Consider the following 16,909-nt stretch of genomic DNA (forward strand, 5'->3'; position numbering starts at 1 on the left):
CAATTATGTGAACATTTTTTTGGACTTAATGGAACATTTTTCTGCTCTTTACATTTCTCTCATTTAAAAGAACCTTACTGTATCTTTCAGTTATAAATATGGCACTGTCTCTACCAGCCACTGGGAGCAAGATGCCTGTTGTTTGTAAATGTGACACTTTGAAAAGAGAGAGCATTAAAATGAAGAGTCAACTTAATCATTGTTACCTCTTCATTTTAATTTTCTCTCCTTTAAAATGATTCAGAAATATCATTTTATTCTCATGCTCTAATATTGACTTGAGAAGATGTTTATTTGAGAGTTAAATACCTTAGCGCTTCAGTTCTGAACCTCTGTAATCCACATGGCTCATATATCTGACTGGAGCACTGCTCTGCAATCTGCAAGCTGGTAATAACCTAAAAAAAGCATATTCTTTCCTTAACTTTAAAAGGAAAACACAAAATGTATTCATTGCACTTCTTTGTTAAAAATTAACCCCAGGCTGTTAGCTACTCTCATAGTTTCTGGGACGGGTTGGAGACACCTGTACTAGCTGAACCTTGTTCAACTTCATCACTTCTTTTTGGTGCATTTGTGCCCATCAGTATTTTGTCCACCTGCTTAGCGTTGAATCATTTTAACATTTTCCAATCCATGTGTAAGTTTTTGTTAAAATTTTGTTATTCTTTGTAGTCAGTATTTGCAATAAGAGAGAAGAAGTAGCTATGATACTCAAGACAACAAATGATATAGTTAAATTTTCTCTTTTTTCAAAAGGCATCAATAAATTGATTTCCTCTCACAAATCAGTCTTGTGTACTAGTTTTAAGTCTGTGTGTATGTGCGATAAACTCCTGATGGCCCACAGGATCATAGCATTCACTGTCAGTAGATATCTCTTTGCGGCTTGTCCCACATGCTCCAGGCATCTCCTCATCGATTACCCAAATTTATGTTAAACATTTAAGTTTTAATTGATTTCTGTACTCCCTATCCCATTTACGTAGTGTTAGAAACTCTGTCAGACTATGGGTCTGATTTAGATCTTACAGATATGACGGTAGACCCCAGTTCTGACTGCCATATTTAGATGTATTGCAGATGAAATACTGACCACCTGGACAGAGTGTTCTTCCTATTCGCCAGGCTGACGGGCTCCCGTGGACCATATTTAGATTACACAGTCCTGCAGCATTGCTCTAGTGGTAGTTTGCTGTTGGAGGAAGACCATCGCAGGAGTCAATGCACATTGTACAATGGCAGTGGCCAGGACAAGAAGGCAAGTAACACTCACCCCATAGAAATTACTCATATATAACCACCTTCATTACAGTACACACTACATACACACCATGATCCATTGTCATTCCACCACAACACAACATGTTTATGCAGAAAACACACAATGCCATACATCCTAAAACACAACATACACAACAGACACACACTATTAATACACCACCCACATACAACACAATGACACCTACCAAAACATTGACACACTCATCTACACAAACATACTCACACAAAAACACATGTACACACATCACAACAGCACCCACAACACAACAGCAACACTCACCTGGATGTTGCACACAGCAAACACTACACATAACCAAACATACAAAGCAAACATTAGCCCCATATGCAAGTGGCACACATACAGACACAACCACATCACCCCCTCCAGCTCCCTCTGCCTCTCACCAGCCAATCCACTCACATACACACATACATGTCCTGACTCACGTCCAAAACTTAAAGCACAATATGACACAGGTCCCATTGCAAAGTGCACACATGGACATAGTTTATAATTGTGATGTTTTTTTATTTATTTTGGTGCAGGCATTAATTTGGTAATGAACACTTACAAGAAAATAATAATTGTGTATTTGTGACATATACAGGTGTGTCCCCATTAATGTCTAACATAGATGTTTTAAAGACATATGCATTTTTAAAACAATATTATTGTGACATGTATACTTCTGCAGTGGTCCAGAGCTAAAGTGAAGTGATAAACCAACGTTCAAACTCATGAGGAATGCTTACCTTCGAGTCTGACAAAAACGGGATCATGTGTCCTCCACGGTCCAGTGACAGCATGAAGGGCAGGTCTTGTCCAGTCGAAAACTGAAGTGAAATCGGTAAAAAGGGTATGCTTTTACTTCATTTCCCTTTCAATCCGCAAACTCAGGTGTGGGGGTAGTACCACCGCAGTTGCCTTGGTGGGAAAGCACATCATGATTGGCTCAGGGGGAACAGTGGCTGGATTACCGGTGCCAGACACTTTTTCCAAAGGCGCTGATGACGTGGGTGGAGGTTCCTGGCAAAGACAGTGGGACTCTGGCGGTCTTTCTTCTATGGTGCCGCCAAAATCAAAATAGGGCGGGCAGACCGCCAAGGCAGCAGATGAGTTTTCCGACACAAAACCGACAGTGAACCATTACCACCAAGACCTAAATCAGGACCAATGTGTTTTATGTTTATGAACTTTATTTGATTTCTAAAGGACAGGTAAGATGTGGGTTTTCTTTACATTGCACTTAACTCCCTATTTATGGTATCATTGGCTCTCTTCAGTTCATAGAGGACCTGACCTTATTGCTTATAGGAGGTTAGTGAGTTTTACTTTTCTGTTGTCACTGAAGGAGGATAGCCTAGCAATAGGCCACAGCTGTGTGACCTTTTATTTTTAGTGGCAGGAAGGCAGTATTTCCCAACATGTCTATATAGCGGCTTTAATTGGTTCTGTGCCCTTTTTTAAGTGCTGTTATAGTATCTAAATTTAATCATTAGAATTGTAGGAGCACATAGCGGACCCTTAACTGAGGTTTTTGTCATCCTCACCTTTTCTTTTTTTACTTGAACAAGCAATCCATTTAGTGTTGATGTTTTGGTCCTTGTGCATGTTAATTTACAACAGTACTTTTACCTATTCCATTTCCCTTATGTAATGCTTCAGATAAATCTGGACAGTAACTGCCTAGTGAGTATTTAGTTGAGGTATGTTTTTATCTAATTGAGTACTGTATAGATACATGTTGCAATGTCACTATACAATTTATCTGGATGTTATCTGTTCTTAATATATTTTTACACCTACAACTTGTGACCTTCAGTCACTGTGATATACTATGATTTGTGATTGCTCCTAAATTTGTGTATTCTGTTTTTTTGTTCTGTACTTTTATTTCCTTTTGGCCAAAATAAAGTTTTACTACTACCTGAGAAAGTTTTCAGATTTTTTTCTGTACTGATGCTACTGTGTTTTTTTTACTCTTTGCTGTAAGGCCATATTAGATGATGCTGAAATAGACTGATTGCATGCCACCGGTGGACAGCAGTGCTTATTGGATCATCTACTACTGTGACAAGAAAAACATGGCTTCAGGTCTACCAGTGTAGCCTGACCATTCTAGTTTAAACCGTCAGTCAACTCACTCAAATGACACGTTTGATAGAGAAAAGCTTCCTTTTTAAATACAAATAAGACTCTCTTTTGTACACTTTTTAATCCACAAACTAGGGTGCATGATAAGTAAAAGTGGGACATATAAAAATGTAGGGGCATATTTAAGGAAAGTGGCGCTGCACCTAGTGCAGCACCACTTTTCTTGCACCACTTAGCTTCCACCTACCACCACTATGAGTGTGCCGTATATGAGATAGGGTGCACCATGGTGCAGGGTAGGGGGCAATAGTGTAATTTTTATTGACGTTAATGATGTACTCTGCAGGAGTAGCACCAAAATATCGGTGCTACTCCTGCAGATTGCATAGGGGTCCATTATAAATAATGTAAGCCATCTTTTAATGCCTGCTCTGAGCAGGCGTTGAGAGTGCCGTAAAATATGAAGCACAGAAATCTATTTGATTTCCCTGTGCCATTTCTTTGGCCCCCTAACAGGGGAATGCCCCCTTTGTATTCATTATGCCTGGTGCAGGCATATTGTAGGGCAAAGGGTTACAAAGTAGCGCAAAGCATACATTGTGAATATGGCACAAGGATTTTGGCCTTGTTGGGTCACATTAGCGTAAAAATAAATGAGACTAATGTGGTGCAAGGTGGCGCTAAGGGCTTATAAAAATGCCCCTTAATGTTCCCATATTCCTACAGTGACAAGGATTTAAAAGATATTTTTTACTATGGAAGGCTATACCTATGTAGAAAGTTGGAGTACAAATTAAAGCATTAATTATGCTAGCTCATGTTTAGGACCAGCTAGAACAATGATTCCACCACCTTTTAAAAAAATATTTATTAAAATCCAATCTAATAGTAAAGTAAGATTTTTTAAATAAATAATTAGGAAAAATAACTTTTAGCAAGTTCCATTTTTTCTTTTTGAAGCTCCAGGATGCTAATTATCATGAGCTCTCTAGCAGCTTCCCAGACCTTACTTGACCTTAATGAGGGGTGAAAAGCGCCAGGGTGTGGGGAGGTAGTGTGGACCCAGGAACATATTTACCTTGTAAAGGGCCTGTCTCTCCATAGAAAAATGTAAGGTGAAACCTGGAGATGGCACAATTGTGTTCCCACAGTCAGGCTGGCACCACACCCAGTGGAACAGAAGTTACCCCCAGAACCAGTTTTAAATGACCACAAAGGAAGGGGCTACTTAAAACCCTGGCCATGCCTCAGCACAGGCACTTATTAATGATTACACCCTAATCGTCCATCATTCTCATAAGTTGAAAGTTAATTAACTGTCCATCCTTTTTATAACGACATCACAGCCAACACGTGTTTTGTCACATGACTTCTTCAGGGCTGTGACTCATTTGCTCCATAATATATGAGCCTCCTGAATAACAGATCTCTGATAAAGAATATCTTAACCCGTCATTATTTTGTCCACTAACAGGACCATCAATGAATCAATGCTGAAATTAAACTTCCAGAAAAAATACTTCTGTTGTTATTACACTCCTTTGAAAAGAGTCGCGGCTCCTCAGAAACTCCGAAGTACAGAGTTCCAAATTGCACAGTGCTGAGACAGACGCGACTCAGGAGAATGATGGACGATTAGTGGGTAATCATTAATAAGGGACTAACATAGGACTATCATGTAGATTTAGTACACTTGAGAAACGGACGCACAATTTGATTGCTGAAAAGGATGAAAAAATACACTGAATCCATGAGAGGAGATTTGTTTTGACTTAAGCATATTAAATAATTCTGGAATAATGTGTTCTCTTTGAATCTCAAAGATTTCTGATGTGAGGAGATATTTAACAAGTATTTTGGGTAGTTACGGAATTACATGTTAAATTTTTGAGGTTTGTAATTTCACTGATAGTGCCTTTCTCTAGTCTTACTATTATGTATGGATGTACAGCACCTGATATTGCAGAAAAATGTTATCAATACTGATGTTAATTGATATGACACCAACGAGTGCCGCAGTTTTGGTATTGTTCTAATTGATGGATTAGTCCAATCAATGTAGGGGTTTTGAGTGTGTATTCCACACTGCAGTGCACCGTTGTAGATATAGGGGTTGTAACCAATACAACTTACGTCACTTGGTGCGCCATTTCTCCCTTAAGAATACACCCTTCTCTGGTGACACTTTCTGGACCTGTGCAAGAAAAAGAAGAAGGAGTATACCTGCTTTTTGAGGCCTGTGAGGAGACCTGTAGGGTTGAACTTGCTGCCACATATACCCAGGACAAAGAAATGGACTCCAGGAGGCAGTTGGCTGACATCCCATGTGGCTACAGGGGCATACCATGCTGCAAGAGGCCGTTTTCCTGATGTGCCTACCTGACCAGTTACAATTGGGCCTGGAATGGACCCTCCTGGTTGCTTCTATTTGAATGGGTCCTGACCCCTAAGTGCTGTCCCTGAGGTACTGAGACCCTCTGCTTTGTGTAACTGGACTTCTCCTACATTCTCCAAAAAGATGTGGAACACAGAAGAATTCTGACTTACAGGCACTAGAGTACTAGTACCAGCCACCTAAGGCAACTGGCCAAGGTACAGCTTCGTTGGGCTTCAACAGGACACGTCCAATAGTTATCCGGCTTCGAGAGGACTTCTTCAAATACTGCCTTCAGCCTAGGGGTGATTTATATATAGGCGGACAGCCTACCACTGTGCCATGGGAAAGGACTCAATTACACCATCTGCATGACTGAGGGATCACCTTTCTAATTTATAAATGACTGCCAAGCAGGTGGTCTTCCATGAAAGCATTGATAGTATCCAGCATGACAGTAGTACCTGTTTTGGTGCTTTTAGATGCGTTACACATTTTTTTCTAAGCTAAGCCTGACTGCTCTGTGCCATAGGTACTAAAGGTTGAGCTCAGATTTAAACTACTGAAACTGTTTGCTTGGCCCTAACAGGTTAGTGAATTTATTAATTGTGGTTGACTACCATCCACCACAACTAACAATCTATTTTCTCACATTGCTGTTCAGCTGTGAGATCCAGAACATGAGTTTAACAGTTCTCCTTGGTTTTAGAAGTTGATCTTTAAAAATCTCTAAATAAATTTAATTGAATTTTGTTTTTTAATTGGCATAAGGACTTTGCTTCGGTACTTTTTGACAATTCTAAATTATTCTTGTCAATTTTTGCACTTTAAGGCCCTCATTGCGAACCTGGTGGTCTCATAACTGCCAGGTTCATGGTGGTGGTTGGACCACCCCCAATGTGGCAGACGAGTGCCATATTATGACTGCGGCAGTGGCATCACAGTAGGACCACCAGCTCCACGATTTGTCGTCCCTGCCGTCTGGCAGCCATGACGGTCCTAATCAGCCAGGATTACAACTTCATTCTCCGCCGGTAGCACCGCCATGAAAAGGCTGGGAGAGAATGGGTGCAGGGGCCCACTTGGCCTGCACCGTCCCAATGTTCAAGCAGACAGTGAACATTGCAAGGGTCCTGGTGCACCCTGCACACTACAGCATTGCGGCAGGCTCTATTACGAGCCAGAGACAATGCTGTAGGCTGTTTCCCGCTTGGCCACTGACCCAGCGAGAACCTCATAATGGGCCCGGCGGGGAAGCAGCCACAGTGTCAGCAACCTCCCTGTTGGGATTTACCTGAATGGGCTTTTCCATCCGCCGAAACCGTAATAAGGCCCTAAGTCTCTTGGGAACAGACAGGTGGATCTGTCTGCCCTGGCTAGCCTTACTGCAGTGAGATGAAGACCATGTGCAAGGCACGGAAGCTGAAGATGGGCCTGAATACCAAAAGGGCAGACTATGAGAAGGCCACAAGGCCTGGGAAGTGGTCTGTGAGCTACAGATCACCTCAGAGGGGAATGATGAAGAAAATAAATAAGCACCAATGCATGGGCAGATGACCTTTTGAGGCAGTATCATTGAGTTATCCACGGCTTGAAGTAGTGTTTCTTCTAACTGCATATCTGTGATAATGAAGAAAAGACTCTGTAGTGGTAGAAAAAAGTAGGTAATTCAGGCACTTCACACAACCTCAGAGCCACAGCTTCCATCAGAACAGTGATGGCAGTTCATAGACAATGGAATGTGCTAATAACCAGGGAAGAGACAGATGTGGTGGGAGGAAGGAATCAAGTGGTAATAATTTGGTACTCTCATACACTATAATAATAAAAGTAACCTTATACAGATATTGTATAAGATAAATACTGACAATATATATCTTGTAATTATTAAGGCATATTTACAACAATATCCCTTTCAGAGATGGAAGCTCACAAGTTCAAACTGGTAAACAGGGAGGCTGAAAGGGAGTTGAGGCTGCAGCTGGGCAGTCTTGACCTTGGGGAAAAACAAGCAGCTTGTGAACTGGAGGAGAAAAGAGTCCCATTAGGGTGATGACAGCAAAGGTGAGGTGTCTACAGGGGACCACAGACCCTTCACTTGCCAAAAGATGTGGTGCCTAGCATTGTGGTGGGGAATGGCATAAATAAATGGTTCACCTCCTCCAGAAAGGCTTTTAGGGTTTCCGGGGTAGACAAAAAGCTCTGGGGAGTAGTGTTGTGAGCGTTGGCACCATCAGTGTAGAGGGATACATTGCTAACTTTAGGGGATGAGGTAGCTGACTCATACACTCATATGAAACATGCAGACATTTGGCCGCACACCTGAGGGGTATTGGGAAGTTTCAGGGCACACACGGAAACAAGTTTATCAAACATGAGTTCATTTTTATAGCTACAGCCATGAAGGCACAGGACAACTTGGTGAAAGGCAATGAAGTGAGTACGCATGATGGGCTATATAATTAGTTGATGAGAATCCTTCAGATATGGACCAGCATCTAGTGGATTCTAAGAAGACTGACCCTAGACAGCTTGATATGACAGATGACCTGTGGGTGTACACTTTAGTGTTTAAAAAGTCCCTGAAGGTGAGCCAGGGAAAAGAGGTTCAGCACCTGTGCAAGGGAAAGAGGGGAGAAGCAACGATAAAAAGAAGGAGCTCACACAACAAGGGCCCCAAATGTGTAACTAGGAGAGAGAGTCAAATGCCTTTTCCAAATCTAGGTGGGTGGGTAATATTGAAGGAAACCCATTGATGTCTCTAAGAGTGGGGTATTTCTGGACTGCCATAAGCCCAGGCATAAAGAAATGAGACTCTGTCTGTCCTAAGAAGCCCCCCCCGACTGGAGAGCAGTCTTAAGGGATTGCTAACATAGGAATTGGGGTGGAATTTGGCTCACTCAAAACTAAGCTTGGACTGAAGCTACTTTAGTGGCTGTGGCTGAGTTCAAGGTTGAAACCATGGTAATTTTATCTTCCAGTATGGTGAAGTACAGGCTATGGCCAACCATCAACTTAACCAAAGCAGAGGCTCGGAAGGACATAGGAGGTAGTAGTACCACTGTGTTAGAGAGGCTGTGTCCCCAAATCAGATAATCCCAGATGTCCTGTATGAAGTAATCATCTCTGAAAACAAGGTTAGCTTCATGCCATGTGTAAGAAAATGGCTCCCTGTTGCAGTTACCCCCGCGTTTTGCCTGATACTGATGCTGACTTGACTGAGAAGTGTGCTGGGACCCTGCTAACCAGGCCCCAGCACGAGTCTTCTTTCACCTAAAATGTACCTTTGTTTCCACAATTGGCACGCCCCTGGCACACATATAAGTCCCTTGTAAAAGGTACCACTGGTACCAAGGGCCTTGTGACCAGGAAGGTCCCTAAGGGCTGCAGCATATGTTGTTCCACCGTAAGGGACCCCTCACCTAACATATACACACTGCCATTGTAGGCTGTGTGTGTTGGTGAGGAGAAAAAGGCAAAGTCGACATGGCATCCCCCTCAGGATGCCATGCCCACAAAATACTGCCTGTGGCATAGGTAAGTCACCCCTCTAGCAGGCCTTAAAGCCCTAAGGCAAGGTGCACTATACCACAGGTGAGGGCATAGCTGCATGAGCAATATGCCCCTACAGTGTCTAAGTCTATTCTTAGACATTGTAAGTACAGTGTGGCCATATTAAGTATATGGTCTGGGAGTTTGTCAAAAATGAACTCCAGAGCTCCATAATAGCTACACTGAATACTGGGAAGTTTGGTATCAAACTTCTCAGAATAATAAACCCACACTGATGCCAGTGTTGGATTTATTAAAAAATGCACACAGAGGGCATCTTAGAGATGCCCCCTGTATTTTACCCAATCCTTCAGTGCAGGGCTGACTGGTCTGTGCCAGCCTGCTGCTTAGAGACGAGTTTCTGACTCCCTGGGGTGAGGGCCTTTGTGACCTCTGAGGCCAGAAACAAAACCTGCTCTGGGTGGAGGTGCTTAACACCTCCCCCCTGAAGGAACTGTAACACCTAGCAGTGAGCCTCAAAGGCTCAGGCTTCTTGTTACAATGCCCCAGGGCACTCCAGCTAGTGGAGATGCCCGCCCCCTGGACACAGCCCCCACTTTTGGCAACAAGTCCAGGGGAGATAATGAGAAAAACAAGGAGGAAACACCCACTAGTCAGGAAAGCCCCTAAGGTGTCCTGCGCTGAGGTGACCCCTGCCTTTAGAAATCCTCTATCTTGGTTCTGGAGGATTCCCCCAATAGGATTAGGGATGTGCCCCACTCCCCACAGGGAGGAGGCACAAAGAGGGTGTAGCCACCCTCAAGGACAGTAGCCATTGGCTACTGCCCTCCTAAACCTAAACACCCCCCTAAATTCAGTATTTAGGGGCTCCCAAGATCCCAGGAAATCAGATTCTTGCAACCTGAAGAAAGAAGAAGGACTGCTGACCTACAAGCCTGCAGAGAAGGAGGAAGACAACAACTGATTTGGCCCCAGCCCTACCGGCCTGTCTCCAACTTCGAAAACCTGCTCCAGCGACGCATCCGACAGGGACCAGCGACCTCTGAAGCTTCAGAGGACTGCCCTGGACTACAGGACCAAGAAACTCCCGTGAACAGCAGCCCTGTTCAAAACCAGCTATTTCTTTGCAACAAAGAAGCAACTTCCAAAGACTTCACGTTTCCTGCCAGAAGCGTGAGACTCTACACTCTGCACCCGACTCCCCCGGCTCGACCTGCAGAAAACCAACACCGCAGGGAGGACTCCCTGGCAACTGCGAGCCCGTGAGTAACCAGAGATGACCCCCCTGAGTCCCCACAGCGACGCCTGCAGAGAGAATCCAGAGGGTCCCCCTGATCGCGACTGCCTGTAACAAGGGACCCGACGCCTGGGACCAACACTGCACCCGCAGCCCCCAGCACCTGAAGGAACCGAACTTCAACACAGGAGTGACCCCCAGGCGACCCTCTGCCTTGCCCAGGTGGTGGCTGTCCTGAGAAGTCGCCCCTGTGCCTGCCTGCACCGCTAGAGTGACCCCCGGGTCCCTCCATTGAAACCTATACGAAACCCGACGCCTGCTTTGCACACTGCACCCGGCCGCCCCTGTGCCGCTGAGGGTGTGTTTTGTGTGCCTACTTGTGTCCCACCCAGTGCTCTACAAAACACCCCTGGTCTGCCCCCGAGGACGCAGGTACTTACCTGCTGGCAGACTGGAACCGGAGCACCCCTGTTCTCCTTAGGTGCCTGTGTGTTTTGGGGACCTCTTTGACCTCTACACCTGACCGGCCCGGAGCTGCTTGTGTTGTAACTTTGGGGTTGCCTTGAACCCCGAACGTGGGCTGCCTATGCCCCAGAACTGAGACTTGTAAGTGTTTTACTTACCTGCTAATCTAACCTTGACTTACCTCCCCCAGGAACTGTTGATTTTTGCACTGTGTCCACTTTGAAAATAGCTTATTGCCATTTTTACAAAGACTGTACATGATATTGTTTTCATTCGAAGTTCTTAAAGTATCTAAGTGAAGTACCTTACATTTAAAGTATTAACTGTAAATCTTGAACCTGTGGTTCTTAAAATAAACTAAGAAAATATATTTTTCAATATAAAAACCTATTGGCCTGGGGTAAGTCTTTGAGTGTGTGTTCCTCATTTATTGCCTGTGTGTGTACAGCAAATGCTTAACACTACCCTCTGATAAGCCTACTGCTCGACCACACTACCACAAAATAGAGCATTAGGATTATCTACTTTTGACACTATCTTACCTCTAAGGGGAACCCTTAGACTCTGTGCACACTATTTCTTACTTTGAAATAGTATATACAGAGCCAACTTCCTACACCATGTCAATGATCCTCTTGGAAAGGAGTCATTTTACTGGCCCAAAGAAAGTACTGGTGAGTGCTCTCATACCATTGGAGTATCCACTGGGCAATGATCTGGAAGCCTCGACCTGGGCTGAGGTGGAAAGGAGGAAAACCCATGCTGTAATCCTCGTTCTGCCTTCATGGTTATGTATGGCCACAAGGGCCCAAACAGCCGGTCAACAAAGTGAAGGCACCCTGGAATCTGGTGAAATAGCCCAAATTCCTGCAGTCAAGAAGAAGAGCAAAGGCAGAGTGAGACGCATCTCAAAATATTCTACACCCCAGAAGGAGTCTTTTCCCCAAGGACAGTTAGAACCTAAAGGGAAAGAATATCCTACCCATGGAGACATGCTAGGACTGCCAGATTTGCTTAAGGTAGGTGGACACTCCCCGGCGGAACTCTGCCAGGTGCAGAAAGATTACCCAACTCATTAAGGTCATTTGTGTCAGGCTGAGGTCCAAGAAAAAGAGGATCCCAGTGGACCGCATTTGTGATGGAAGTGAGTAGTGTCTCTCTGGTGTGAGTGTGTTTACTGTGTTTGGATGAGTGTGGCCACCATGTGTTTGCTTTTCAGGTTAGATTGTTCAATGAGTTTTTGAGAGTAATGGAGGGTGCATGTGATCCTGGAAGTGTCTGTGTGTGAGATTTTGAGAACAGCACTATGTGTTTTTTTTCCTAAATGGTATGAACACCTTTAATGAGCACTTTCTGTTTTAGAGTGTTGTATGAGGGCACTTTGGCGTACAGTCAAGAATAGCTGTTGTGTGTATGAGAGAGGTAGATGTTGGGGAAGTGAGATGTGCTGTTTTTTTCTCAACGGTTTAAATGATTTTATTGTGCTTAGGTGGGTGGGTTAGTGTTGGTGTGTGCTTTCATGTGTAGAAGTGAGGAATTAGTGAGTAGAGTGTTGTGAGGCAAGGTAGGGGAAAGTGCATGTGTGTGAGATATGAAGATTTGAGAGGAAAGTGACATTTGTTTTCTAAACAATGTAAGAACATTTCAGTATTTAGGTTGTTGCTTATCTTAAACCACAGGCCAACCAGCCGAAGTAAATGGCATATGAATGGGAAAACCCTAAAGGAAGTAACATCATATAGATACCTAGGATTTGTGGTGGACGCCAGAGGTAATTACTCGCCACAAAAAGAAGCAATAAAAAGTAAGACGCAGGCCCTCACTTACACCTTTTGTAAGATAGTCAATTCAACCTGCGGTCAGGCTCTGAACTCATTAACAGCCGTAATTAGAGCGAAACTACTCCAACTATCACCTATGGGACCGAAATAATGAGGGGGATGGATGTAGGTCTACTGGATAAGCTTCAATGTCACTATAAGTGTGTTTTTCGGCTCCCCGGGGCGGGCCTCGCCAGCCCAGGTCAGACTGGAATTCATGCTGGTCAAACAGTCATTAGCCCGACCCGCGGCATACATTAAATGCTGCTACAAACTGAGTTGTGCATTAAAAGGGTCCTTAGCCTATCTAGTCTGGCAGGAAATTATACTAGAAAGAGGGAGCGGCAACTACATAAGGCATCTAGAAAAAACTAAGAGTCTTTTGAAATTAGACGAGGTATGGGATCGGTTTCTACCCATCTCTGCATTCAATAAAGCTGTGAATAAAGCAAGCAAACTACAGAGCTGGCTAGAAGATAGGGACTTACTGACCAAAAGGGAGCATAGTTGGTTGATCCTTAACTCCTACAAAATGTTTAAAGAATCACTACTTATGGCTGGCTCCTACTCACGGAAAATAAAGCATTCCTTTCTCAGACTTAGGCTGGGTGAAGTCCCAACACTAGACCTCTTGCCAAAATGGAAGAAGGAGGGGCAAGTAGGCCCCCAGGAGTGCCGTCTCTGTCATCTAGCAGAAGAAAACTTGGTGCATGTGGTCTGCATGTGTCCAGCGTTGGCGGTTGAAAGGAGACTCTTGCTGAAAAAAGAACTAAACAGCTTAAGAATTAGATCCTGCAGACAAGCATTAATTGCAGCTTTTCACCCCCGAAACACAATATTGAACATTAGGCTGGTTCAATTTTTGGAAATTTTCTCTCTCAAAATCACAGCCTCTCGAAATAACCAAGCCATAGTGAGGGTAGAAACGATAGCAAAATCCCTATAGCCCACTTGGAATATATAAAAGAAAGGAAGGCTTCGAGGTAGTTGATTCGGGTTGCTGAGCAGGTTGGTAATAAAGTCTGGTACTAACAATTAGACTTAAGTAGGGGCAAACATAATCAACTGAAGATCTCTTCCCAATTTGTCCAATTTTTTTTAAAAAATGTCTCATTGGTCTATTTCTATTCTACATTTCAATGTGGAAGAACATTTTCATATATAATTTCATTTAAACACAGGACCTTTTAAAGCTATATTTGCCTTATCTATACTATGTTTGTTCTGTTGCCCTATCAATATTAATGTCATATAGCATTGGTAAGTTCTTTTTAAAGAAAAAAAAAAAACTAATTTTATGTGGAATGCAATTTTATATATATATATTTTTTTCATTAAGATCTGTAAATGCCTTATTGCACTAATATTGTTCTGTTAAACCTTTATGCGGAAAGACAAGTTTTATGGTTTTAATTAACTAATAAACTTATGTGTTATTTAGGTTGTTGCTTATGTATCACAAAACATGACTGGGTAAGGATGATGGATGTGGTTGAAGAGTTTAGGAATGTGCAGAGCGAGTATGAATGAGAGAGAGGCAATGAGGATTGCAAGGGAAGTGTGTTTTTTGTTTCTTGAAAGGTGTGGATGTTTTTACTATGTTTCAGTGAGAGGTGATCTTGTCTAGGTGTTTTCTTGGATGGGAGCATGTACTGTGGTGTGAGTTGAGCTACAAGTGGCTATATATTCCTGAGTGACTATGTATCTGTCTAAAACAATACTTTTCTAGAAAGTGCGTTGCATGGTAGTGATTGCCTAAGAAATGCATTGTGTATGTGCGATTATTAGGTTTATTAGGTTTAAGTTTGGTATATGAATGTACACAGGTATGTGTGCAGATCTGCCTGAGATGTCTTTTAAGGATGTATCTATTTGTCGGTGAGAGTGTGGTGTGTTCGTGTGAGTGTGTATCTGTTAAAATGTCTATGGATTCGCATGCATGTGTAAAAAATCCTTTGAATAATTCAAAATCAACATTACTCTTTTCCCTCTTTTACAATAAAAATAACAAAAAAAACATGTTTTCCTTTACTTTTTCCCATATTTCCTGAAAATAAAACTATACAATAATATCCCTATATACCTAAGCTAGCCAGTGACCCAGTCACTCTGTTCCTAAAAGTGCCAACAAATCAGGCTCTTATGCTGGCCTCTCACCAAATGCTCCGGCCTGCTGTTGCTTTTTATGTTTATGATTTCCTCTTATATTCCCTCGCCCAGATGACAGGCACATGCCTTCTACCAGGGAAGCACTTTTGGTGTGAGCCATCCTGTCTCAGTTTGCAACAAGTAACAAAAGACAGGTTTTTCAATATGAGGCTGAACCTGATGTTGTCTGGGGGGGTTCTACTTCCGATGATCCTGCCATACTCCCATGCATCACACCCTCCTTGCATTTGCTTCTCAAGGTGGGAAACACAGATGTCTTTGGAGGGATCTGCAAGAATGATGTGTATATAAGTGTGAGAACACTCTGGAATCACCATACCATGGTGACTATATTTACATTATAGGATAGTCAAGGGGTTTAAAAAGTATTTTCCATTTGGAAAGGTATCGAGCGGAGCATACAGTGGTTCCCGGGACCACTTCCTGCTGCTCCCCCTATTGCCATCCAAGACTGTTCCAAAAGGAATGCTGAATCAGTCACAGCGCCTTTGCAAATCAGCTACAACCTTCTTTTAGGAACATGTAACAATTTAATGGAACTGTAATTGTGGTCACAAAACACTGATACATCTCATCTTAAATCTCAAATAGGAGGGAATCCCTTTTTGGTTCCTCTTGTAATTGCAGTCTGGAATGAGTCTCAAATCCCCATTTCCCTAGACCCATGGGCTGATGGAACACTTCAATAAGGCTCTCAGAACCATAATAGGGACTCTTCCAGAGACATTTATTGAGAAAGGAGACCTCCTGTTACCATGCATGCTTTTTCCTTATATGGATGTCCCAAATAATGGAGCAGGTTATATCCCCTTTCAACTTTTCTTTGGGCATGCTGTTTGCAGTCTACTGACTTTGGTCAAAGATGGCTGGAAAGGTGCTCCTGCGTCCTCTATTCATGATATGGTAGATGGTGTCCTGTGTCTTAGAAAGCCAGTTTTTCAGTTATTGATTATTATTTTTTTAAACGTTGGACTAGTACAGAGATGATGAACAAATGATAGAACTAAAAGGTGATGCTCATTGCATACCAGGAGGGTCAGTAGGCATAAGTGCTGAATCCAACTTTATCTTTCTTTAATCTTTATTGTTTAGTTAATAAAAACCATAACAATATCCCATAATACATCATATATAAAGAAAAAAATCTCTAAAATTCTATAAAATTCCATAAATTCCTTGGCCATGAAACCATGTGAGGATCTAAAACCAGTTTCTTAACTCTAAGGTGCAAAAAGTGCGTGATTAAGCATACATCCCGGATAGCAGGTTTACGTCTTTGGTATGTGCAGTCAAGAATTTGATAAATTTGCATATTGATTGTGCATCATTAGGATCAAACTTTGACATCACCGCTGACCGACAGGAACGAGTCCCATTTCTCATAAAAAGCGGTTTTAATAGTTGTCTGCGGGCTTCCTTTAAGGCTGGACAAATACAAATCAGGTGAACCATATCTTCTTTCGGGCCTTTACATAGCCTGCAGGAAGTCTCTACTCTATTCTTCCATGATGGTTGATCCGCTCTAGCAGGAGATACTCCCAAACGCAGAGTCAAAAAGCGATGCTTGATGTGAAGTGCGAAGGTTGCGGCCAGGTATTGTGATGGGGCCATGGTGGTATAAGTATGCATTACCAGCCAGGCGTGTGAGCGTTGCGCAAGTTTAGCTTTATCATCTAGAAAAGATTGGATACTTATTTCCTTTTTTATCGCTCAACACAAAAGGAAATCCCATAGGTACTTTGTTTTCGTCTCTTGCAAGGATTTGTTCAGGTACCTGTTGTATACTGAATTAGGATTGCCGTTTACTGAATTCCATAGTGCCACTACTAGCGGGCTGACAGTGTTTTTGCTTATTTTGTACCAGATCTTTATTGTGTGGGCCTTCCTGTCGAGCTGCTGTTGTATTAGACCAAATTCCAGCCTTATCTGTGCAGGGGAAGCAGAGCGAGGAA

The sequence above is a fragment of the Pleurodeles waltl genome, chromosome 1_1, assembly GCF_031143425.1.
Source record: "Pleurodeles waltl isolate 20211129_DDA chromosome 1_1, aPleWal1.hap1.20221129, whole genome shotgun sequence".
Classification (NCBI taxonomy): domain Eukaryota; kingdom Metazoa; phylum Chordata; class Amphibia; order Caudata; family Salamandridae; genus Pleurodeles; species Pleurodeles waltl.